We start from the raw sequence: 26,555 nt of genomic DNA, 5'->3' as shown, positions 1-26,555 counted from the left end.
TAGCTACATTGGTATCCCCAGCCTCCAGCAGGTGCTTACCACAGAGCAGGTGTTCAGAAAAACAGTGGTGCATTAATTGAATTGAAATAGGAAGACTAAGTCATCTTATCTCAAATCAGTCACTTTTTAAATCAGAAGCTCGCAGAGTTTGGAACTCATGTTTCATGTTTGGGTCTGCATAGTAGGTATCAGGAGACGAATGTAAGAGTAAATTAATAGGAGCTGCCATGGACTGAGCAGGCCCAGGGTTCTGGACATTGTTCTGAGCCCTTTGCTACCATGTAGAGAAGATCAACTTTAGGACTTAAAGCAATTAGCCACATTCACATCAGCTTCCAGGTATTTGGAGTTTATCATGTGCTCAATATGGTAATAGATACTTTTTATGTGTGAATCCATTTATTCTCACAAAAACCCCTTGGGGAAGTGAAACAGATTATTTCCATAGTGTCTTAAAACCCCAGAACTCTGCGTTGCTGCCTCTGTTGACATGAACACCTGTCAAACCTGCAACTCACAGCTCAGTATTGTCTTAGTCCCATCCAAGGAAATGAACTCCATGAGGAAACTGAGATTCTGGACTGCGGGGTAGAAGCTGCCTTGTCTGCCCCCCACACCCATTCTCAAGGATCCAAGACTATGAAGGGAGAAGAGAGAGCCCACTGAGTGACTTCCTCTTATAAGCCAATATCAAGACACTGGTGGAAAGGAACCAGCTGACCAGTGGCTCACTGTGTCTGGCTGGACCGGCGAGACTCTGAGGTCATCACAGAAACCTTCCTGGTCCCATTGGTCCCTTGACTGCTGTGTACAGGATGCCACCCACCACTCCAGACACCACTCACCACTCTTGATGTTGGGATCCTTCTCCCATTACCTCCATTATTCTTGTTCTCTACTCCTCTGAGTTTTCATAGCCAAGTAAATTTTCACCATTGAAGAGGCTCTGAGATCCAAGTCAACTACTAGCTAGGGTGCTACAAAACACATGGGAAATTAGCTTTTACCAAGCACCAATTCTATGCCCACCATTCATACCCATTCTACCATTTAATGCTGATAGTATCCTGTGAGCTAGCTATTATTAGCATCATTTAAAGACAAAACAAAATCAGCGAGGCCAAGAGAACGGCTGCCGTGGTGCACACAGTTGGCACATGGTAGAGCCCAAGCTCTCTCCATGAGATCCACAGCGTTTGTCCACAAGGCAAGGCAAATTACCTTGTAGAGTCAGCGTGGAGGTTTGCTAACTCTGCCGGACTCAGTGCAGGAAAAATACCAGCCGTGCTGTTAAACCAAAACCCCATGAGAAAACTTTCTGGTGACAGAGGGGCATTGTTACCCACGTGGTCCAGGGCCAGAGAAAGGGCAGCTACTCATGGTCCTTCCTCACAAGTTTTCCTGGAGCAGAGGGACACCCCCAAGCCCAGGGAGCCCACAGGAGCTTCAGGAGGGCTCGGCTGAAGGGCGGAGCCCCTGCTGCACTTGCTCATTGGGGGCTGGGGAGGCTCTGATCGCAGACCGGGGGTGCTGCCACCTCTGTCTGCTGCCGGTAGAAAGCCACAAGCCATGAAAACTGATTGAGATGAGAAGAATTCATCTGGGACTGGCTTTTGCTTTAGGATGGTGTTGGAAGTTGCTGGTTGTCGCTAGAAGTCTGCTCCACTGTAAGGGTGCTGGGATTTGAAGAGCTATGGTGAAACACCACTGAAGCATTGCCAAGGTAAGGCCCTGTGTCTTCCGGGTTCTTTATCGTCTTCTTTAAATTGTGTAAATGGTGCTCTAAGGCCAGCAGTGGGGCAAGCAGGCAAGGACATTGCTGTGGGTGCCACAGATAGAGGAAGAGGCGTGAATAGGATCGCTGCCTAAGCTATGAATAGATTGCTCCGTGGTTTGTGCGTTTCCAGTTTTGAGAATTTTAATTTATAAAAGTTCATCCATCCAGGGTAGATTCTGCTTTTTGGAAAAGGCAGTGAATGTGCCACAGAGGAAAGAAAGGATGTGGGATGTGGAGAGGGGGTTGAGTGGGCACACACAGGCCACCGCTGCGCTCCCGGCGAGTCACTTGGCCTCTTGATAGGAGGTGATATTGACTGCACAGAGCTGACAGAGGTCAGCGGTCACGCGCGGGGAGCATCTGGCTCAAAGCAAATGACTGGTTGTTGCTTTCGTTTTATTTTGTTTGTTTCTGAATGAAGTTGTTCCATGTTTCAGCCATTCAGGGATGGGGTGACTGAATAGATGTAATGATGATCTTCTTGGTTAAGAGATCTATTTCGCCAGGAAACACCAACTGTGAAAAGGAAAGCATAGTTGATCACATATTTTGAAAGGATTTGTTTAAATTGTAAGGCTTTGACAATATTTCCATTTATCTGGTAATGTGGGTGGATGAAGTTCACCCTCATCCACCCACATTACCAAGGAACTAAGGAATCGTGCGTTCACAGTAACAGAGAAGAATTTGCTATGATATGTGCAGATCCTCCTCCCTCGGGAGAGGGGGGCTTAATTCCCCTCACCTTGAGTGAGGCCTGGACTAAGAGTATGGAAAGGGAGAAATAGTAGCTCTGCAGTAGAGAAACCTGCAGACGCCAGCTTCACCAAGGGATCAAGCTTAGCATCACCAGGAATAAGCTGGGCTGCTATTGTGAACTGCCACGACAGTGCGGTTCTCCCCACCAACTCATAACCCTAGTCTAATCGTGAGAAAGCATCATGATTAAAAAATCCAAATTGGGGAAGATTCCATATCATATTTCATCTTCAAAAATGTCAAGGTCATGAAAAACAAAGAAAGACAAGCAAAGTGTCACAGATCAGAGGAGACATGATGGTCAGGACACCCAAACCCAGAATTCACATCCTGTATTGGATCCCAGAACAACACCACAAAGGTCATTAGTGGAAAAATAGGTGAAATCTAGACAAGGTCTGGGGTCTCGCTAATACTATGGTAACAATTACTCCTTAGTTCTGGCAAACGTACCATGGTTAGGTAAGGTGTTCACATTAGAAGAACCCGGTGAAGAGAAGATGGAAATTCTCCATACTATCCTTGTAATTTTTCTCCAAATCTAAAATTACCTCAAAATAAAGAGTTAAAAGAAAAATTAGACTCATTCTTCCTCAAAGCAGAGGTAGCCAAATCCTGAGCATTCTTGGGAAAACTGGCGTTCATGGCCTGGCGGTCGCACCCACTCTTTGAACATTCTGGAATATAGCAGGCCTTTTGCATTTTTGACCATGCATCATTCTCTCTCCCAACCCGCTACCTTACTCCAGAATAGCTCTGTATTTGCCTCTCTTCATGGTATTTCTCATGGATGATTTTTTTGTTGTCGTGTTGTTCAATGGGTTTTGTGGGGGTTGTTTTGTTCTGTTTTTTTGTTTTTTCAGGGAATGCCGGGTGCTCTGTGGCCCAGGCTGGAGTGCAGTGGCAGAGATCATGCTTCCTGTACCCCTGACCTGGGCTCAAGCAATCCCCTCCCACTTCAGCCTCCTGAGTAGCGCTGGGACCACCAAGTATGCCTGCTGTGTCTGGCTAATTTTTGGCTCTTTTATTTTTGAAGGAGATGGGGTCTGCGACTTTGTTGTTGCCAGGCTGGTCTCCAGCCCTAGCTTCAAGCCATCCTCTCCACACCTTGGCCTCCCCACAGTGCTGGGATTGCGAGGCAAGAGTCACTGTGACTGTGGCCCAGCATTTTTGAGGCCGGAGTCTTGCTCTGTTGCCAGGCTGGAGTGCAGTGGCAAGATCTCGGCTCGCACCAAACTTTCCACCTCCTGGGTTCATGCCATTGCCTGCCTCAGCCTCCCGGTAGCTGGGGACTACAGGTGCCACCACCACTCCCAGATAATTTTTGTATTTTAGTAGAACAGGAGGTTTCATGGAGTGTTAGCCAGGATGGTCTGGAATCTCCTGACCTGATTAGTAGTCATCCTAAAGTGCTGGGATTACAGGTGTGAGCCACAGCCCAGCCCAGCATGCATTTTTAATTGCTGCTCTGTGGGGGAGCTGCAGGACTGAATACAGCCTCATCTACCCAGCCAAACTCACTGCACTGGTGCAGGCTCCTGGCACCCCAAGCACAGGCCCAGCTACCCAGACCTGACTCCTCTCCAGGAAGGAAGCAGAAAGCCAGGAATGGAGGGAGTAAGGACCCAGGCCCCTGGGGGAGTACAGCATTCCAGCCAGATGGAATCTGCTGTCCTCTGGGCTCAACCAGCCTCATAGAATCCGGTCTGCCAAGTGGCTGTGAGCTGGGCTGGACAGACCTTCCTCGAGAGTAAACTGTGGCCTCCAGGATGTAGAGAGGGGACTCAAAGGGCCAGCTCCTGTTTGAGTGAGGACTCTGACCTTGTGAGCCCACCTGCAGCCTGGGGTCTGCAGCCTTGGGGACTGGTCACCGGTGGCCAGCAGCCTGGCTTGCAGGGTTCATGTATGTGGAGAGGTAACAGCAAGACAGAGAAACCTGGCCCCCCCTGCAGGTCCAGCAGAGCAGGTGAGCCCTGCTCAAAGGCGATGCTGCGCCTGATTAGAGAAAAGCTTCCGAAGCAGGTGAGGAGGAAAAAAGAATGATGAAGCTACAGGAAGACAGCACGTAGATGGAAATCTCAAGATACTGAGATGGAAATCAATCACAAAACTCTTACAGGAAAATCACAGCTAAAAGGTGGTGATTACACGTGGGGCTGAAGTGCCTTTCCTGTCACATCTGCTACTCCACTGCCAGCCTGCTGCTACCCCATAGCAGCCCTCACATTTCTGGAATGTTCTGTGGCATGCTCCTGCTTGCCTGAATCCCTTCCCCACCTTCCCACCTAGGCAACTCGCATTTGCTCTGACATCCAGCGCAAGTGCGAATGTCTCCTCCCAATCACAGTGCTCAAGCCCATTTGTGTGTCCCCAGCAACCAACAGCACACGCCCAGGGCTCTGGGTTGCAGGCCTGCCACGTTCTCTGGGAAGCGCCTGAGGACAAGGACAGGCCCTACATGTGCCTCGAGGCTCCAGCACCCAGCACAGTGACTGGCCCATCAGGGGTATCTGGTAAAGTGGTTCTTGAGTTAAAGACACAAGGGCAAAACCTTGAATGAAAATCCAGGTTAAGACATGAGGATGAAAGCTTGAAAGAGGAAAAGCAAAGATAATTGAATGATCATCCCTAACTGTGGTATACTCCAGTGCCATCAACATGCTGGGGTTTTGACAGGACCCTTGGAAGAAAGAGAAGACGCATCTGAGGCCCCTGGCACATTCCACTTCCTGCAGACAGTGTGGTACAGAGGAAAGCACTGGGGCTTCCTGCCAGCCAGGTCTGTCTGGCTCTGCACCTGCCAGCTGGGAGTGTGAAGTGGGAGCAGTTGCACCCACCCCCGAGCTCAGACATGAGAACGGAACAGAACCATGGGATGGGGATCTAGAGCCTAAGACATAGAGGAGGCTCCTCCTCGTCCACTGTGGGGCTTGTGCAACCCCTTCATCAAAGGGCTGGTGCTTCCCATATTGTATGCAAGGAAGTTTTCTCATGTGCCTTCTCGTCACGACCCGCTGCTGGTCTTTTTGCACACTTTGGTACCTAGGATGCTGAACCTGGACCAGTGGGAGGCAAACAAGACACACCTGGGATGCCAAATGTAAGGAGGCTCCCAGGCTCAGGTCGTTCAAGTGCAGGAAAGGTTTGTGTATGTGTGAAACGCACAATGCCATGAGGTGTCTATAAGGGCATTTGAGGTTCTGCGCTTAACGGATGAAGTGGGTCCTGAGCATTGAGTCCGTGGATTCCTGATGAGTTTCCTGGTGCTCTGAGCTCCCTGAACTTGTAAGCAAGCTTTTGTGTAGGTAGGTACTTACAGTTTTTGTCAGATTCCCAAAGGGGTCTGTGAGCCCCAAAATGTTTGGAATCACCCAGTTAAATATCTAGGAAGGATACTTTAATTTTCTTTCTCAGTGTGTTGTGGATATGAGGAAGTGGAAAGGACTTGGACACAGAAGTCAGACAAAGCAGCCACATCTGAGCAGTCCCACCCTTCAGTGTAGTGGTTAGACGGCTGGCCTTGTCAACCAGAGGGCTCCAGTACAAGGTCCAGCCCTGGCAATGTGAGCAGGTCACTGTGTGCCTTCCTGAGATGACAATAGTCTGGTCCCACTATATACTAGTAGGCTTACCTAGCTCAGGTAGGTTAATTATACCCTCTCAGTCTTATTTTTTTATTCATTGATAATAACACATCACAGGATTATCAGAATTAAATTACAAAGCCCTGATTTTTAGGTGAGTTGAAGCTGAGGGGCAACATTTCGTACAGGTTGCCCTCAATTCTCAATGTCAGAACCACCAGGGGGTCCTTGTACTTCAAAAAGACACATCTTACATGACAACTTCTTTGATATACTTTTATGCCCAATATTCATTTTGAAATCTCAAAAAGGAGAGCAGGGTGTTGTTTCTCAAAAGAGATAGTAAATTTAATAAGATTGAGAGACATGAACACATAACAAGATTTCGGTCAATGATGGACTGCATATATGATGGTGGTCTCATAAGAGGAAGACACTGTATTTTGACTGTGCCTGTTCTATGTTTGGAGACACAAATGTTCACCACTGTGTTACTGTTGCCCACAGTATTTAGTTCAGTCACAGGTTGTATAGGTGTGGAGCCTAGGAGCAACAGGCTATGTTACACAGCCTACGTGTGGAGCAGGCTCTACCGCCTAAGTTTTGTACACGATGTTCACGCAACAACAAAATCACCTAATGACGCGTTTTCCGGAACAGATCCCCGTGGTTAAGCAATGCGTAACTGTATTTTGGGAACTTCCACTGTATCCAGATAGTCAGTCCAAGAGCTCTATGGTTGGATCTCACAGTGCTTGAGATGCTGAGAGAATCTCATTTCCTGAGTCAGATGTGGACATTCTTTCTTGGCATGGGTACATTGCTGTGGCTTGTGCTGAAAGCTGAATAAGAAACAGAGGTTGGAAACTCACGGTGGCATTTATTGCTGAGATGACGCTAAGCTGTTCGCCATTCCACCCGGGACCTCCATAGAAGGAGCCCGGGGAGGATCTCCACATGGATCTGGAATCATGGATTTCCAGATCCAGGAAATCCGTGCCTCCCTGGAGCAATGGATGTCTTACAGACACTGTGACTCTTCAAACTGATTATTTTCTTCTCTGTGCTTTGGACTCCGGGACACTTAGAACCCAATTTGCATCTAACCACCAGCAGTTGGGTAACAGCACGTCACAGTCTGTATTTCCACGCACCAGCTTTATACACAATTTTTTTTTCTGCCCCTAACTTACCCTTCGGTCTAATTTCTTTGTCTGTTTTTCTATCCTGTTGTATTGTATGTATTTTTATAAGTGGTCTCAAATCTTTTCTGGAAACATCAGGAAATGAATAAATAAACAAATACAAGCAGGACAGCATTTCTGAAAGAGCCTGATATATAGTGTGGGTGCCCACTAAGGATTAGTTCCCTATCTGTGCACAAAACAGAAAAATTCACTGAGGGAGCTAAACTGCAGTTAAATGTCCAGCTGTGAGTCTATTGAAGTTATAGAAATAGCTTATTTTTACACATATTCCACCTTAGATTGATTTGGGGGTTTGTTGTTGCTGTTGTTTGAGACAAGGTCTCACTCTGTTGCCAAGGCTGGAGTGCAGTGGTTTGATCTCAGCTCACTGCATCCTCTGCCTCCTGGGTTCAAGCGATTCTTCCACTTCAGCCTCCAGAGTAGCTAGGACTACAGGTGTGCACCACCGCGCCCAGCTAATTTTTATAATTTTTTTTGATAGAGACAGGGTTTCATCATGTTGGTCAGGCTGGTCTCAAACTCTGGACCTCAAGTGATCTACCTGCCTTGGCCTCCCAAAGTGTTGGGATTACAGGCATGAGCCACTTCACCTGGCCTGTTTCTTTGTTTTGTTTTGTTTTGTTTTTGTTTGTTTGAGATAGGGTTTTGCTCTGTCTCCCAGGCTGGAGTGCGGTGGTGCAATCATGGCTTAATGCAGCCTCTACTTCCCCAGTTCAGGCAATCCTCCCACCTCAGCCTCCCAAGTAGTTGGGGCCACAGGTGTGCACCATCACGGCTGGCTAATTTTTTTTTTTTTGTAGAGATGGGTTTTCACCATGTTGCTGAGGCTGGTCTCAAACTCCTGAGCTCAGGCAATCTGCCTGCCTCAGCCTCCCAAAGTGCTGGGATTACAGGCGTGAATCGCCATGCCTGACCCTACCTTTTATTGTTAAAGATTATATAAAATTATTTTAAGATTCTTTTATTCCTGCCATTTCTGTGGTGCAATTGGATTTTTACATGAAGTTAAATAATACTTTTTATTTCGGCCGGGCGCCCTGGCTCACACCTGCAATCCCAGCATTTTGGGAGGCCAAGGTGGGAGGATTCTTGAGGTCAGGGGTTCAAGACAAGCCTGGCCAACGTGGTGAAACCCCATCTCTACTAAAAATACAAAAATTAGCTAGGCTTGATGGCAGGTGCCTGTAATCCCAGCTACTCAGAAGGCTGAGGCAGGAGAACTGCTTGAACCCAGGAGGTGGAGATTCTAGTGAGCTGAGACCGCGCCACTGCACTCCAGCTTGGGTAACAGAGTGAAAAAAATAAAAAATTAAATGATACTTTTAATTTTATTTTTTATTTTATTTGAATAAATAAAAGTATACTTTTTAAAGTGTTACACATAAAAATAAGTTCAAAAGTCATAGCCCATTTTCTTGATTTTATTTGGTGCTTTATAGGAAAGGCTAAACTCTCCTTTTTTTTTTTTTTTTTTTTACACATTAGCATGGAAAGGAATCATTTCTACTTTGTGGTGTCTGTCCGTCTATCTGATGGGCTTGCTGGCACCTGCCAGTGTGAGATCAAGATAGGCATCTTGTAGACAAAGAGCATGGCTTGCTGGTAAACGTTTAACAACCAGCTTTCCGGGAAGCAAATGTATTGTATACATATATAATTTATAGTAACATGTACTGATATAAAGGATGCATAGCACTTAATTTGCAAGTAATAACAAAGTATGCAATAGTCCCTATCCTAAATACTGCATAGGCAATTGAGTCTCATAGAAAGCTTTCGTGTCTTTGCCACCATCATATCTATAGCCAAGCAATGGTTGCAGTGGATGAGCAAGTGTGGGGTCGGCACAAACACTGAAATGTTCATTCATGTTAAGGAGCAGATCAAAGTGAAACAACAAAGACGTGGGGCAGGCTGCAGCCTTAGTGCCATGAGCAGCTTCTTTGCTGAATTGGATAATAGTTTTTCAATATTCATAAAAGTTTCCTCAATGTTTTGTGCTACTCACAGTGTTCTAGCTACAGGGAAGATGCCCTTTTAAGTATAGAAAATCCACGAAACAAATCAATGCCAACCTGTAGCATTTGCCTGTTGCTGTTATGTAAATACTTCCACCAGGGCCAATTTCAAGTCGCCAACACGACTTGTGTGAACATGGGTTTGAGACGCGCAGTAGCATAGCATGATAGAGTACTTCCGCCTTACAGACACAATTAAAGAACCTCAAAGCACAGCTATTATTAAGATGTAGTAAAAATAATTAGGAAGTGATAAGGTTTAAGTATTTATAACCTTTGCTTTCATAGAATTCATTTAATTATATCTTGTGTGATTTAACATTAATTTTTTATCATTTTAATTTCATAGTTTTTTTTTTCTTTTCCTTTCTCTCTTTTTTTTTTTCTTTGAGAAGGAGTCTCACTCTGTTCCCCAGGCTGGAGTGCAGTGGCATGATCTCGGCTCACTGCAAGCTCCGCCTCCCGGGTTCAAGGGATTCTCCTGCCTCATCCTCCCAAGTAGTTGGGATTACAGGCACCCGCCACCATGCCTGGCTAATTTTTGTATTTTTAGTAAAGTTGACCAGGCTGCTCTTGAACTCCTGACCTCAAGTGATCCACCCACCTCAGTCTCCCAAACTGCTGGGATTACAGACATGAGCCACCATGCCCGGCCCATACAGTTTTTATACCTTAATCTTGCATAATGATTTGAATAATTCAACTCACAAAATTCAAAATTCAATCAGCTCTTGCATGTGGGCACAAGCTGGCCCCCAGTGCGTCACCGACAGGGAGACAGAATGTCTCGAGGCCACACTGTAGATCAGGGTCTACAGCTGAGTGGGGACAAGTGGAGAATAACTTGTCTTCTGGGCTCTCCTGAATCCTGAGCCTGACGGTAGAGGCCTGGGTGGGTGACCCTGCTTTGTGCTTGGTGGCAGGGAAACGGGGGTGGGTCTATGGGCCTGGATGGAGAACCTGTCCCTATGGCTGTCATGTCCCTACACCAGCTGCTGCCAGCCACTGTGGGGTTCGCAAGTCCCCACTCACCAAACGGCTGCTGTTTTCCACAACCATGTGATACAAGAATGCCCTCTTGGGTGCCTTCTCATCCCCACTCTCTGTTGGCCTCTTTGCACACCTTGATACCTGGGATGCTGAGCCAGGACCAGGGGGAGGTAAAGACACACCTGGGGTGCAAAACGTAAGGAGGTCCTGATGCTTGAGGTTGTTCAAGTGCAAAGAATGTTTGTGTATGTGTGAAGCACACAACCACAGGTAGCATCTAAAAAGACATTTAATGTTCTGCACTTAGTGGATTAAGCTGATTCTGACCTTCCAGCCCCTGGGATCCTGATGAGTCCCCAGGTAGCCTGTCAGTTCCCAATCCTGGATGCGAGTTTGTATGTAGGTGGGCATTCTTCTGCAAAGCAGCTTTTACCCGGTTTCATCAGATCGGAAAGATCTGGGGGTGCTGGCACAGGAAGGATTGACATCCGGTAACTCCCAAAGGGAGAGGTGCAGCTTTGTCAGCTGCCCCTGTGTCAACAAGGGGTGCTCTTTTTTTTCTGTTCCATCCTGTGCCCAAGCCTCAGGCAGGGTGACCCTTTTTGGAGAGACCTTTGCCACTGGGTCAGTGTGAGCATGTGGCCGGGCAGTTTCCTGCAGTGGACCGGGGCTCTGTGCGCTGTCTGAAGTGAGCAGAGGGTGCTCTTCCTTGGTGAGGTCTGAGGGCTGAGACTGGCAAGGAGACACCTGCTCTCTGGATCACCAGGCTGGGGGTTCCTATGTGCAGGTGTGGAGGATGGAAGGGGCCACTCTGCCCATTTTCCTGCCAGGGCCTCACCTCTGTGGGGGCTGCTGGCCTCCCTGGGCTTGCAGTGAAAGGCTTGCCGGTTCCCACCCTCCCCTGCTGGTCAAGGGCATCTTCCCAGGCTCCTGCACCCCACGTTACCACCAAGACAAGTGTCCTGTGGGAACTAGCAAGTGGGAATCAAAACTAGCCCCAGAGAGGTTCCTGGCTGGGAGACGAAGGGATCTACCCTGGGACTAACATCCCCCCCAGCCTTTCTTGGAGCTTGGGTCCTGGCTTTAGAAAGATTCCATTCACAGCCAGGCACAGTGGCACACACCTGTAATCCCAGTACTTTGGGAGGCCGAGGCAGGCGGATCACTTGAGGTCAGGAGTTTGAGACCGTCCTGGCCAACATGGCGAAACTCCGTCTCTACTAAAAATACAAAAAATTAGCTGGGTGTGGTGGCGCACAACTGTAATCCCAGCTACTCAGGAGACTGAGGTAGGAGAATCGCTTGAACCCAAGAGGTGGAGGTTGCAGTGAGCCAAGATCACGCCACTGCACTCCAGCCTGAGCAACAGAACGAGTTTCCATCTCCAAAAAAAAATAAAAGAAAGAAAGAAAGATCCCATTCACCTGCACAACAGCCACACTCCTTTGTGGCCAAGGAAAGGGTTTCAAACCTTTCTCTACAAGGCCCCTTGAAGAGGGATAGCACGGATTGCAGTGGGGGCCATGTGCCATACATTCATGGCTCCACACCTTGGCAGCATGGAACCTTCTGTTTTCGAATCAGATTCCCCTAATTGCTGCCTGCCCATAAAGCCACCCTCTCATGATGGAGTTCCATCCTTCTCCCTCCCTCCTCCTATTTATTTTTGGACTGTCCAAATGACCTGCGTGTAAGAAAATTGACATCTTGATGTTTTGTCTTCCTTTTGTTGACTGAAGACCTGCTGACAAACGACTGAGGAAGAAGGCATAAATCTGAATGGAGAGAAGTAGGCACCTTCAGGAGCTGGTTATCCGAGTGTGTGTAATGCCATCACAGGGACGTGCGTTTAATATATTTTATCAATCTGCATAGCTAAATACTTTTAGTTAATTGCAGGTGGGAGGGGCTGCTAGCTCAGGCTCCATGGAGCATGTGCTCAAAAAGCGTCTCCAATGTGGTGACTTGCTGCTCGAGGACAGTCTAAGCGACTGAGGAGTGTACCCCCTGTCCCCACCTCTAAGATGGGGCCTGATAAGGGTGCTTGCATATTTAGTGTTGGGCACCCTGGCACTCTCTAGCATGCGGCATTTGGCCTAAGTGGCCCATGCAGACTCTGTTTCAAGGATTTTACAACAAGAAATACCAAAATGAGGACATCTCTGTGGCCATATCTCAAGCAAGGGGGTGATTGATATAGAGCATATGCACACACAGACACACGTGCACAGACATGTGCAGACACATACATGCACACAGACACACAGAGACAGACACACGCATAAGAACACACACAGAAACACATAGACACCCACACATATACACACATGCACAGACATGTAGAAATACATAGACACAGAGGAACACACAAAGATACACAGGCACACATACAGGTACATCTACACGCTTATCAAAGACAACAGCAAAACCACCTACCATGACAAGTATCATTGCAACAAAAATGAACAAATAAATTATGCGCCATAAAGTTTCCCAAGCCTCATCTATTTTGTAGAAATCTAGTTGCTGGAGTACCATCCTTTGCAAAGTTCTTTCTATTCTTTCTACTGTACAAAGTTTTCTGTTGTCAAATGGCAAGAGGTCTCTGTTTTCTACTTGGAACGGGCCTGGAGATGGGAGACAGCACCCACTTCCTCCACCCCTTGTCCCCGAGCCCAGCATGGTGACCTGCCAAGCCAGAGGGTGACCTGAACACTCACATCTCAATGCAGGGTCAACCGTAGCATCTGGTCGGTGTCCCTGAGTGAGGGCAAAGTTGCAATAACACCTGTTCTCTCCTTTCTCAAATTTGCTCCAAGCTCCATTGCTTTTGTTCAGCCCCTCACCCCCTCTAGACTGGGCAGTTCTGCATCCTTGGAGCTCATTTATCTGCCTTCAGAATCTGATGTTCCAATTCATCCCATGTGTGACTGGCAAGGTCTTTCTAAAACTGAAATGTGGTCCTATCACCCCCCAGGGTAAAGCCACCATAAACTCCTCTATGTTTGAGAACAAAGGCCAAGTCTCCCATTGAGGCCTCCAGGGAGTGGACAGTCTGGGTCTCCTTTCTTCTCCAGGAACGCTGGGCCCATCTGTCCCGTCCCTGAGGACTCCCTGACACACATGACACTTCAGAGCTTTGGCCAACCCCACTCCCTGCCTGAAATGCCCATCTCCTTCAGAGAGCTTCTGTGAATTCTTGGAGGTCCAGTTCTAACGTCCCTACCTCCAATAAGACCTCTCCCCATCTTCCTCTCGCCCTGCCCCTGTCCCCGCCAGGCATGACAAATCGCTTCCCACACTGGGCCCAACAGGGAGGCAGACAGTAGAACAGGTTTTGGGCCAGGTGCCAGGTGCCAGGTGCACATGGCTCTTCATCCTGGTTCCCTGCTGCACACCTGGAGAGCTGAGTACTTTTCCTGAGGTCATGCAGAAGGTGACCAGCCTGACTCCGGAGCTATCTCTTTGCCACATCATGGGGTGTCTTTAAGGTGACCTTGAATGTGCTTGAAGCTCTTTTATGTCCTGTTTGCAGACCTGGAGAACAATGCCAGGGCTTTTTGCTTTCCCAAGGTCACAGCCTGAAGACACTCAGGGATGTATTTGGCTCATTTATCATTTTTTAGAAAAAAAGAAAACAACAGAATGTGCTGAATCCTTGCAATTGTTGGCAATGGCACAAGTTTCTTGGAGGGTGGAAGGGCGGGTTAGGCTTCTTATGAGGGCGTTCCTGGCCTCTGGAGGGGTGTGGGCAGGCTCAGGTGAATGACTGACAGACTGGATTTATGTATGTTGAGTGTGAATCTCAGTCCACAGCTTGGTGTGCAAAAATAGAAAATCTATTTAGTAATATCTACGTCTCTGTTGGGGAGAGGAAACTGACCTCTCAGTTCAGGATCTTCACCCCTTTCTCCAGGGTGGGGTGCAAGTTCTGGGAGCCTCATGAGTCTCAGGAATTCCAGGGTGGCCCATCTGGTCTTTGTCATCAGTCCATGCAGGGGGCTGCCAGGATGTCATGCCAGCCTCTGGCCCTGACCGAGCCACCTCTCAGAGATTCCGGGCCACGTCCCAGGGTGAGGAATGCATCCTCCCACTCCGGGGCCCCCCAGATGGGACTCTCAAGGAGGCCACTTGAGCTCCAGCTGCCCAAGCTGACTCAACAAGATGTTTCAGTCCGTCACATCTGCATCACGGGCCGAAAGCAGGAAAGTTCTTGTGTCTCTCTTTCTGCCTCCCTGTGACAATGGGTGCAGAACCAACGTGAATGCGTTCAGGCATGGGTAGAGAAAATAATAAATAGGAGGAATAACAGTCTCAGAAAAGCAGGTGGCCTGTCCCATCTGCTGACAGAGCAATGTGCAAGCATCACTGAACTTGTGACATTGATGTTTTTTCCAACATGCAGTTCAAATGTACACTGTGATTTTACAAAGCCGGGAGCCAAGTAACAACACCCGTGGCACAGAAAGAGTGAAGTGGGGAAGGAAACTGAGGCAGGCTAGGGAGCATGGACATCTTGACAACCAGTTAGAATTGGAAGGACGATGGATTGGGATTGTAGAAGAATAAGGCAGAATGTCCTACCTTCCTACCATGGCAAACCCTGCCCCTGGGAATGGTCCTGGATTTGCAGTGGCCCTGGTCTGGACCACCATGTAGATGTCACTAATGGATCCTGCCAGGGGAACGGCCTGTCATGGCCCCCAAGAAAGGCAGGGGTGGCCACCCCAACTGCAGGGGAAGACACAATCCACCCTGCAGGGCTTTTGGGAGCTTTTAGAAGAAGGCAAGTCAAAGCTTTAAAACAACTTTGAAGAGACAGGAGCTTAGTGCACCCAGTGGAGATAAAAGGTCCAGGTAAGGAGTGGCCAAGCAGTTGGAATTTAGGAGAGGCCGATCAGAAAGTCCCAGTGGACCAGCTTGGGGGTTTGGGGGCTTACTGGGTCCATGTCAACATACAGCTCAGTGGGTGCGAAAGATCAGCCAGGCCTAGGGTGCAGATGACAGTGAAACAGGATGGTGACCGGGATTAGGACTAGAGGGTGAACCTGAGGCCAGGAGAGCAGGGAAAAGATTGCTAAAGACAGTCAGTCCATGGCAAACTAGTTTTCTCCCCGAGCCAGCATTTCTACACCTGAGCACTGGCCTTGCCATCTGGCTGTGTGACTTCCTCTCTCTGGGCTTCAGGGCCCAGCATTGCTAATTGGGGGTAGAGTCAATGGCCTTCCAGTGCACCCTTTGGTGGCTCTGTGTGGCACATCAGGCAGGCTGGTCAAGTAGGGGGTCATCGCCAGGCCTTGAGTGCTTCTCACCCCTAAAGTCACATCGTCCTCACAACAGCCCCGTGATGTCATCAGGAACCTGCCCGATGGCCCAGGGCTAGGAAGGACCAGAGCCAAAGTGCAGGCTCAGGACTGTTTGACCCCAACACCAGTGCTCTGAACCTTCCGTCTGCCTTCATTAACCACCGCCTCTGCCACTACTGTAAGGCAAGAGAAGAGTGTCACGGCGCGAAGGCTAAGCACATGCTGTGAAATCACCCGTGGCTTGCAGACACACGCACAGCTACTCGGGGGAGATAAAGAGTCAAGAACGGGTGAGCTCAAGCTGTGCTCACACGGGGCCTGTGCTAGGTGACTGCAGGCCTCGGAAAACCTGGGACCCGGAACAGCTTTCCTCTGCTAGGAGGCGCTGGCGCAAGTTTGCCTGAAGACACGGCCCCATGGCGAAGCCATCATGTGTGGGGCTTTCCTCGGGCCCCTCTTGGTGAGCCGCATTCCTGTCCACACAGTAGCTCCAGCCCCCACCAGCGGCTTTTCCCTTCTTCCTTGCTTTCCACTTCTGTCCACCCTATGCCAGAAGGTCCTTCATGTCAGTCCTCTCCCGCGTTCCCTCTGCCTTCAGGTCTCCTGGCATTGGAACAGTCACTAGTCAATCGTTACTTACAGGGATATGCAGAAAGCCAGACACTGTGCTGGGCCTCAGCGGGGCAGAAATACGGCAGCCGCCGTAGTGTCAGCTGTGTGCAACCATCTCTCCTTCCGACCCAAATGCAACTGTGATGGGGGACGGCCCTGCCCTTTGGGGCCATCAGATGAGGGAGCAGCTCACTTTTGCAAAGGCCAGAGGAGCCGTGGTGGAGGGGTTTTCTCAGGGCTCGAGGGAAGTGCCTGCCCATCCACTGAGAGCTTTGGGAAGGAAATGCTGGGAGCCCTTTGTGCCTCCTACTCATCACTTCCCTCCAGCTGCAGGCAAAGGAGGTCGTTGGCAGCCCAGCCTGTGGGGAGCACGTGGGCCATGAGCTGCGTGCAGCTGGCGCTGCTATTACTTAGGAGGCATCACAACAATGATTCAGGTGCTGACCCTAATCCTTAACCAGGTCACAGCGGCCGCCTGACTGTTGAAGCTGCTACCCCTCCCTCTGGTTACACTGCAGGAAAAGTTGGCAATCCTCTCTCAGTGGCTGCTGTGGGAGTAGCTAACCTCACAGCACCCAAAGGGATGTCATGGGGACCCCAGGTCTGTTTCCAGCATCAGCCGATGCCAGCAGGAAGCCTGCCCGGCCTGGGGCTTGGCAGCCCAGGGACTTAACCACCCACAGCCCACAGGGTTGTTGGCCTGGACAGGTCATTGATATCTGACTCACAGCCAGTTCGTGGATGACGTGAATCCAAAAATCAGAGGCTGACATGGATTTAGACATGGAATCCCGCCTGCTTCCATGAGCCCGTCTCCATGTGGCAGACTTGAACTGCACGGGGGCTGATAAGAAGCAGGGTGGGCACTGCGATGTGCCTGTGCCCTTGCCACTGTTTCCAGTCACCCGGCTCGGGTTCTGTGGTTGTCTAAGCCTGGGGAGGCTCTGCCGGGTCTGCGTCGGCCCGGCTGCCTTTTCAGCCTAATCACCAAAGAAGCCACAGAAAGAGCTGGACCACTTAGAGGGGCAGGCTGGCCACAGCCACTTGGAAGAACAGCCTGATTTTGCACAGATGTGTCATTTTCTCCCAACTTTTAAACTGTAAACATTGTATAATATCCTAGAAAATTTTGAAAACAGATATAAACCATTAATAATTCCGCCAGCCTAACACTTTTACCTAAGAGGTACTCATCTTGATTTATCTGATGCACAGTTTTCATTGCTGGAATCATAAAGAATGTAACACATTAGATTCTTCTCTTTTCTTTTTCTTTCTTTTTATCATCACACAGGCTATTTTTTATCACTTTTGAGGACTTAAAATGATCATTTTGGGGCCTGCATAATATTTCACTGTGTGAACTCTCCTATCACCATTTCAATCGGGTGTTTCGTTTGCTTCCATATTTTTTTTTATCACTATAGCAGGTGATGATTGAAAAAATAACATGGAGCTTGCAAAGTTATTCTAAATTACATCGTGGAGCTGGAGAGCGTTCCTTCCTAATCCCTTCAAGGAACGATGATGATATGGGGAGATGAAACATTCATTTGGGGGCTGGAGTAGGGTGAGCTTTGAATCGCATTTGAAGTCAGTGTGATAGTGACCTGAGTTTTTCATCTCTCTTCTCCAGCTCCTTGACAGCCATATTTGCTGGCCAGGGTTACTGATGTGGTCTTTGGCCGAAGAGCAGACTTTCCTCTCTGTGAAATGAGATGACTCATAAGGAAACAAACCCCAAGGCTTTGGCTGCATTTGTCCCATCATCTAAACCAGGGTTTCTAATCAGAAGTCCATGAATGACTGTGGGGCTTTGTCGGGGGAGAGGTCCTGAAGCTGGGCACAACATTTGACATGTATGTGATAAGTGTATTTTATAGGGATAGTGTCTGTAGTTCCATCAGGTTCTCAACGGGGGCTGTGGCCCCAAAAATGTTTTTTAAAAGACCCAACTTTCTCTCTCTGTCTCTTTTCCCCTTTCTGGGAATCCGAGATTGAAATGAAAGAAATTGAAAGATCTTTGCCTACATACAGAGGTCCAGTAATGGGATGGGGAATATATTATCCTCATTTTTAAAATGAGGAAACTGAAACTCAGAAGTACTCACCAAAAAGCACATAGCAAGCATGTGGGGAACCTTGGATTTGAACCCAATCTGTCTTGCTGTCAAGTCTGTGTGCACGCACCCACTTTGCTAAAGTGCCTCTTTGTGGGCCGTGCGAGGTGGCTTATGCCTGTAATCCCAGCACTTTGAGAGGCAGCGACTTCTTACTTGAGGTCAGGAGTTCGAGACCAGCCTGGTCAACATGGTGAAATCCCGTCTCTACTGAAAATACAAAAATTAGCCAGGCATGATGACACGCGCCTGTAGCCCCAGCTACTCGGGAGACTGAGGCTGGAGAATTACTTGAACCTCGGAGGTGGAGGTTGTGGTGAGCCGAGATCGCACCACTGCACTCCAGCCAGGATGACAGAGACTCCATCTCAAAAAAAAAATAATAATAATAAAATAAATAAACAAAGTGCCTCTTTGTTAAGGCAGTTGCTTCTATTTCTACTTTTTTAACCAAAGCTAATTGCTGATGTGTTCAAGTACGAGATGCTGCCTTGATTATGGCTGTCCGTGGTTCTTCACTAAAGGAAATGTTTTGGCATTTTAAAACAGATGAATCCCCACAAGCTTTGCATTTCTCACCAGGGAGTCAGACTGACACAGAAATATTGTGGTTGGTTAATTGTTCTTTCCTGCTGCAAGCATTCACCATAGGAGGTCAGCTGTATTTACCAAACGGAGACGTTATTACTTAAGACTGAAGGAGCCAAAGAAACCTTGAAATTCAAGAGACCAAACCCAAAAGTTCCACCCAACCACGTGGAAGACTTCAGCCCATTGACTTCCTGAATACAGTTCGGCCTCTTCTCTTCACACAGCAGTTTCTATTAACAACAGACTCTCTGGCACCAGTGAGTGACTTTGACTTCCTAAATAAGTTTGATTTCCTTTCTCTCTTAGAAATTCTGTCTTAAATTTCCTTAAATGCAAGTGTGTATACCTGGAGCAAAGAACATGGAGTGTAATTCAATTTCTCTTCTCCTTTCTTCCTCTGGGCATCTCTGCTAGGTTTCCCACTTATTATTGTTGAAAACTGGCAGTCATTAAAGGGGATGGACTTCCTGAAATATGGCAAACAGTCATGCAACAAAAAGGAGAAAATTATGTTTTCATTTTGGCCGTCTTAGATGTAGTGCAACATTCAACATGAGGTCAATGTGCCCTCTTGATCCCAAAGTATTGGCTAACGCTCCATAATCAATACTTAGGATAACACTGGTTGTGGGTATGAATGACATCTTTCCACCATTGTCTTGGTAAATTAAACTATTTACTCTTTCTGGCAGTAGGATGCTGTCGGGAGGTGGAAAAGTAAGCATTTTCTTACGTTTGGGTTTTCTGTGATTGTTTGATGATTTAATTTATTCATTCAAAGAAGAAAAAGATTTACTGCATGTCTACAGTGTTTCAAGTGGTAAGATGGGGCCTGAAAATACGAAGATAAAGAACCAACCAAACAAAAAAGCCTATTCCTTGAAGAGCTCAGGAGGAGTCTAGTTTAGAAGGCAGACACGCAAGTTTTACGCTACTGGTCTGTAAGAAGCGCTGCGGGATCAGAAGAAGGGATGACTTAACGGGTACAGAACTGGTGATGTGTGGACGACATCTTGAATGAAGACTAGTTCTTCAAGCAAACCCATAGAGGACACCAAAGAACTGCATTGTTTGTTTAGCTCTTTTGCAGAACTTGTTATGATCTCTTAACAAGGTCTAGTCAATATCCTTATAAGCACGTAAAATTCCTCATCCTAAACCCCGCCCTGAAATCACTCTGACATGTCAGCCGTCTGACCCAGACATGGATAGTCTGAAAGACCAACAGTTCTAATCATTTAGGTTTTACGTTTTGGTCCCCACAGAGATTTTTATATGGGACTTCATGTTTTACAAATTATTTTAGTATTATCAATTTGATCCTTCAAGGCAGGCAGAAAACTATTTCCGTCCTCCATTTTATAGGTAAAGCCACTGAGGCTCAGAGAGATTTTAAATTTTTACTGCAAATTACATAGGCTTTTGGATTTTTGTTTGTTTGTTTGTTTTGAGACAGAGTCTTGCTCTGTCACCCAGGCTGGAGTGCAGTGGCACAATCTCGGCTCACTGCAACCTCCCCTGCCTGGGTTCAAGTGATTTTCCTGCCTCAGCCTCTTGAGTAGCTGGTACTACAGGCACCACCCACCACCATGCCCAGCTACTTTTTGTATTTTTAGTAGAGACGGGGTTTCACTATGTTGGCCAGGCTGGACTCAAACTCCTGACCTCAAGTGATCTGCCTACTTCAGCCTCCCAAACTGCTGGGATTATAGGCGTGAGCCACCGCAGCTGGCCAGATTATTCAATTTTAAGGTCTTATGTGCCGCATAACGTGATTGCCTTTCTAAAAGAATTATTTATTCATTGAAGGCTGAAGCAAGATTCTCTTGAAGTTCTTTTTTGTCCTTGATAAAATATTTACTTTTCTTGTTTTATCCTCCTACGAGATCCCTCCTGTCCATGCCCACGACCTAGATTGGTCTCTGGCCTTGAGCCTCAGCAGAGCACGCTGGGTCCCAGGGCACGTCCTCAATGCACCACACGCAGTTGGCTCAGGAACTGGCACGTCTGTGTCTTGAAGTGGGTGTGGATGGTAGGGAGGGGGAGATGGAAAAGCAGGGGTACGAGGTTGATGCTGGCAGCAATGAAGACCTTGGTGATTCGTGGATCTTGGTGGAGACTGAGAGGGAGTGGAGAGGCGAAGAGAAACCAGAGCATCATTCCTGATGGAGCCCCGTGTTACCCCTGGGCTCCTTTAGGGCACAAGAGTGCTGGGGCTGGACCATCTCCAGATTCCACCCTCTTCCTCCACAGCTGTGAGCAGAGCCCAGGCTGTCTGTCCCTCAGCATCCCCTTAATCTGTGGTACAATCATAGCCCCTGAATGTTAGGGCTGGAGGCAACTCAGAGACCATCCACCCACAGCCCTCATTGCACAGAGGAGACAGAAACAATGAGATGAAGTGACTGGTACAAGATTGCACCTTGGGCTGCAAAATTCATACCAAGTGATCCAGGGAGGCCTTTGAGGCATTGCATTCCCAAAACGCCTTCTAAATAGTCAGCCAGAGTCACAGAGTGGTGCTCAGAACAGGTTGCAGACGTTTATTGAATTCCATGTGATTTAAGTGTGGTTGGTGGGCAGCCCACACTGCCGCCGTGCGCTGCATGAGGACCCTGTGTGAAGGGGGCTTGTGGTAACGGAGCAGCTGGGCCTGGCCCAGGTGGATTCAGAGTCTCCCCTCACTCGGAGAAGCCTGCGCCTTGGAAAGAATTCAACTCCTTGGCCTGACTTTTGCGAGGGAAATGTTTGGGGCGTTTTATAGGTCTCCATGGCTGTGGTGTTTTATGATGTTGAACCCAATAAAACTCATAATGACACAGGATCTGCCAAGGGGATCGGACCTTCCCTTCTGGCACGAGGAACCATTCTGTTTCCGTATCTCAGGAAATGAGCGGAGGAAAATCCTTGTTATTTCAAGTGAACAGGGTCTGGGCAAGGCCTCTATCCCTGGTCACCTTGACCATGCGCTACCTGTCGCTCAGTCTAATGGTTGCTCCAATTCAGCCGAAAGACACGACTCAGTAAATAGAGCCTTGTTCTGTCCACGGGGTGCTCCTGTCTGCTGCCCCAGCAAATGCGAGAAAACCCGCTTGTCCTTTATGAGAGGGGCATTGGTATCTTAGTCCCATCCTAAAGGCAGAAGGATGCTAACCACGGGGACAAGCGTGTCTGGGGGCTATAGGCAAGAGCCCCGCAATGGCTTCCCCGAGGGATCTGAGGCCCAGCAGGTCATCCCAGGTCTCAGAAGCCTTGTAAGAGCACAGTGGAGGATCCGTCTTGCATGCTGAGCTCTGAGCAGTGAGGGGAACAGCTGGGAGAGAGGCTGGGGTGCAAGTGACACTGTGCAGAGATGCTGCTCCCAGCCACAGCTGCCACTGTGGGCCTTCTCCATCCACCCAGCCCCTGTGACTGCACTGCCCCCACCTCTGGGCTTGAGTAGCCCAGAGCCTGCCCTTTGGACCCATCCTGGCAAGTTGCTGATGGATATGCCTATGCAGCAGGGCCACTGCAGGCTTAGGAGGGCTCCATTTCAGCCCTGGCTGTGCATCAGAATGAGGCTGAGGGGTAAAAAACACAGATTCCTGGCCCTGTTTCAGACTTTCTGTATCATATGCAGGAGCCCAGGAAGCTGTTACAGTCCCAGATCATTTCTGATCCAACCCACCAGCCACCTCTACCTGCTCAAATCTAGGAGTTGCTGACCTCAGCCCCCTCCCCTTCCTGGGGAGCTCCCACTCCAGGGTCGATGCACACACATCACTTTCACCACCTCTGGAGTCCTCCCCCTCCCCCGACATCCCCCAACAAGCTGCTCCTCTGGGATTCCTTGCCCTAGTCTCTCCACAGGGGCCAGCAGTCACTGCAAACACCCAGTCGCAATGTACCAAGAACTTTCAGGGTTTTGCCCTGTTTTGCTGGTTGGTGCCATGAGATGGAAGCTCTCCAGTGGGGTGTGCTGTCCCCTGGGCTGGGTGGAGGTGGCCACAGCACAGAAGGAAGATGGATCCTGGAAGTCCAGGTGGCCTGGGCTTGCATCCTCCCTGCCCCACTCCCGGCTGTGGACCTTGAGCAAGCTTGACCTCTGTCAGCCTTTGTTTCTTTACCTGTAGAGTGGAGGCCTGGAAGCTGGCCTCCTGGGAGGCTTCGAGGATGAACAGGAGATGAGAGGTAGTGCCAGGGGTCAGGCATGTCAGTGACTCCACCTGAGTCCTCAGAGCTTGGGGGAGTGTCTGGGACGAAGTAAGCAGCCGGCGCACGGGGGTCCTCCCTGCTCCCCTTTAATTGCTTGTGTCTCTCTGGGGCATTCTTTTACTGTCTTTGGCTTCTTCGTTTGCTGCTGCCCTCATCTGGGTGCCCGCCTCTATTTCCCCCTTCCTTCCATTTTCTTTAACTGCATCGTTTTTCTGTCTTTATAGGCCAGTCGCTTACCTCCTTAATTTTCAGACTTTTGTCTTTTCTAATATCGTATCAGCGCTTAAAATGCAATTTTCCCTGCCACTGTAGTGCCTCATGTCATATGCGGCGTGCTGCACGCGGGGACGGCCCAGAGCAGCTTCCTGCAGTCTGTGTTCTTCAGAACACTGGCTTCAAACAGGAAATCAAACAGGGAATTGCTTTAGTTGTTCATGGAATTGAGTGGGCTCCTGCTGGCATTTTAAAAACAAAATCATATAGAATAGAGAATACCCAGGGGCACTGCCTGTAGGAAAGGCTTTGGGAGGCTTTTGTCTCCTGGTGTCGAGATGCGTGTGCGCTCGCGTGTCTGGGATGTCAGGCACTGTAGATGGAATGAAGGTTCATGCCCAGATGAACGGATAAGCAGATTGTGGCCTGTACATTCCATAGAATATCATTCGGCCTTTGAAAGGAAGGAAATTCCTTCACATACTGCCACATGGATGAACCCCGAAGACATGACGCTAAGAGGAAAGAGTCAGACACAAAGGAGAAACACTGCAATTCCATTTAAATGAGTCCCTAGAGTAGTCCCATTCGGAAACAGAAAGCAGAATGGGGGTGCCAGGGCCTGATGTCTTTCTCACTGTAACAAAGAACAGAAAGCCCAACAGACACTGTGGTGGACGCTCTCAGACCACACTGCACCGTGGGGACTTCACAGCCCCTAAGTCCTGCACTTGGAGGGTGGGTCTCATGCCCGCCCTTCCCCCTTGCGGTGCAAACAAAGTTCAGAAGGGCGGTGGTTGCCCTATCGCTGTCTCTCCCAGAGGATCTTTCTGACCTCCTCAAGGAACACGTATTAATGATCTATTGAGAGAAAGACAATCTAGTATGTCCTGTGCATTTTCTGTCTTCTCCCATTTTCCCAAGAACTATATTTGTTAGAGCAGCCCTATTAAACTAACTCCCCAACCCAGCCCCCAGCCCCTGATGCCTGTTACTCTACCATCTGTGTCGATGAATAGGGCTACTTTAGGGACTTCATTTAGGTGGAATCATACAGTGTTTGTCCTTTTGTGTCTGGCTTATTTCACTTAGCACTATGCCTTCAAGGCTTACCCATGTTGTAGCATGGGCCAGAATTTCCTTCCTTTGTAAGACTGAATTCCACTGTACCTACAGACCACATTGGGCTTATCCATTCATCTGTCCATGGACACTGGCTGCTGCCACATTTTCACCACTGAGCAACACTGTTGTGGGCATGAGCGTACAAATACCTGCTGAAGTCCCTGCTTTCTGTCATTTTGGGTACATACCCAGAAGTGGCATTGCTGGATCATATGGTAATTCTATGTTTAATTTGTCGAGGAGACTCCATACAGGACTTTGGATTTTACTCCAAATGAGATGGGTGACACTGGGGAGTTCTGAGTAGGGAAGTGACATGATGGGACCTAACGTTTTTATAGGGTCAGAGTGAGCTGCCTTTGGGAATAGGTGGTGGGACGACAGGGAAGAGGAGAGCAGGGAGTAGCTGCTGTGTGTATCCTGGAGAGAATGAAGGTGGCTTAGGCCCGGCTCTCGGCCGAGGCAGAGAGATGTCCATTCCTGGCTGCCTATGGGTGGGAGAGCCAACAGATATCGGGGTTGCATGTGGATTTATATGTGCAGAATAGGAGAGAAAGAGCATGAGGAAGAGAAGATGGAGCTGCCATTCACAGGGATGGAAATTGACCAGGAACTCAGCTCTGGCCATTTTAAGTCTGAGACATTTATTAGAAGTCCAAGTGGCCACATCACTTGGTGACATTGTCAGCTGGTTCTCTGACTTCTACCAGCCACTTTCCCTGGCCTCTTTTCTGCATGAGCCTCCCAGCTGCCAAGCACGTCTGGATGCTCCAGATGCTTTCAGGTTCCCGGAGCCTCCTGCTGTGGTAGCTCAAGCCTTCCTCCCTGGCCTCATCTGCTTTCCCCCTGGTGTTTGAGAGACAGCTTTTCTTAGGTGTGTGGGAGGAAACAGCATGTTGGTGGGGCGGGGGGAGGGCGCCAGGAGACAGCCACTCAGCCCTTGACAAGACAGGGTATGGGTTCAGCTCCCGAACACCCTCTTGCCTTCCCAGCCAAGCCAGAGACTTGCAGGCTGCTGAACGCACCCAAGGCAGCACCCATGGTACAGCCCTGGTGCTGCGGGCAAAGCTCTTGGTCCTGCCGCAGGGAGAAAGTCTATGCTCCAAGGCCCCGACAGCTTGAACCTGAGTCAAGGGTCACCTTTCAGAGCTGAGATTGACTGAACCTGAGTCAAGGGTCACCTTTCAGAGCTGAGACTGACTTCTGGAAAGCCAGAGAAGTGCATTTTCCCATAGCATTGAGAGCACCCCAGCCCTGTGCCCACCAAGGGAGGGAAGGGGGCTTCTAGAGGCATCATCAGAGCAAGATGTGAGCTGGCTTTGCTTCAACCTCACTGTCAGGGCCTGCCACAGATGCCGGCACTCAGAGCTCACTCTGCAGAGGAGGGAACCGAGGCTGGGAGGGGTGAGAGAGCGTGCAGGGTACATGGTGGGTGAATAAGTGAGTCAGGCCCAGTTCTCCTGGGTCCCAGGTGTGCCGGCAGCCTGCACAGAGTGGCCTTGGCTTGGGGGTGTTTCCCCACAAAGCATGGACCCTCAGAATCAGACCCCAGCTGAGACGAAGCACCAGCTGGATTGCTTTTTAGACAGTGCATCCTGTTAGAGCTTAGGCTTCCCATAGCGAACATGCACTTTCATGTCAGTTTTTGCAATGCATTCAATTTTTTAGAAAACTTTCCTGTAGATGCCCGCTAGATACTGGGTTCTGATTCTGAACACAGACACCCCACTGTGGGTGGATTGGGAGGGGCAGAAGATTTTAATCTTTGGGAGGATTGAGGGGTGTCACTCCCCTGCACCTCTGAAGGTCACTGTCACCCTGTTGCTAGCATCTCAGCATTTCCATCCACTTCTCCATTTCCACTAACAACGCTCTCACCCTGCTACGGCCACCTCTCACTGGTCTCCTACGGTGGCCTCCTGTCTAGTGTCCTGCTTCACCGGCACCCCACAATCTCCTCCACACAACAGCTGCAGTGATCCCTTTAAAGGTAAGTCAGCCCCTCCTTAAAACCATCCAATGGTCCAACACGGTATTTGAAAAGAAATCCCAACGCTT

General features: G+C 48.9%; 1 protein-coding gene across 5 annotated transcripts in view; it reads left to right on the top strand.

Moving 5' to 3' along the window:
• The first annotated feature begins 1,115 nt into the window (after nt 1-1,115).
• The window catches only part of BLK (BLK proto-oncogene, Src family tyrosine kinase), a 72,449-nt gene continuing 47,009 nt past the window's right edge, over nt 1,116-26,555 (top strand). For 2 of the 5 annotated variants that reach the window (XM_003902416.5, XM_021942013.2), the window contains exon 1: nt 1,128-1,723. The gene's annotated coding sequence lies outside the window, so the exon portion shown is untranslated. Of the gene's footprint in view, nt 1,724-26,555 lie in introns of all 5 variants that reach the window. The other 3 variants (XM_021942012.2, XM_021942011.2, XM_021942010.2) reach the window with 3 other exon arrangements.

The sequence above is a fragment of the Papio anubis genome, chromosome 8, assembly GCF_008728515.1.
Source record: "Papio anubis isolate 15944 chromosome 8, Panubis1.0, whole genome shotgun sequence".
NCBI lineage: Eukaryota > Metazoa > Chordata > Mammalia > Primates > Cercopithecidae > Papio > Papio anubis.
The sequence above is the reverse complement of the archived record's forward strand: the minus strand, read 5'-3'. Positions and strand labels throughout refer to the sequence as shown.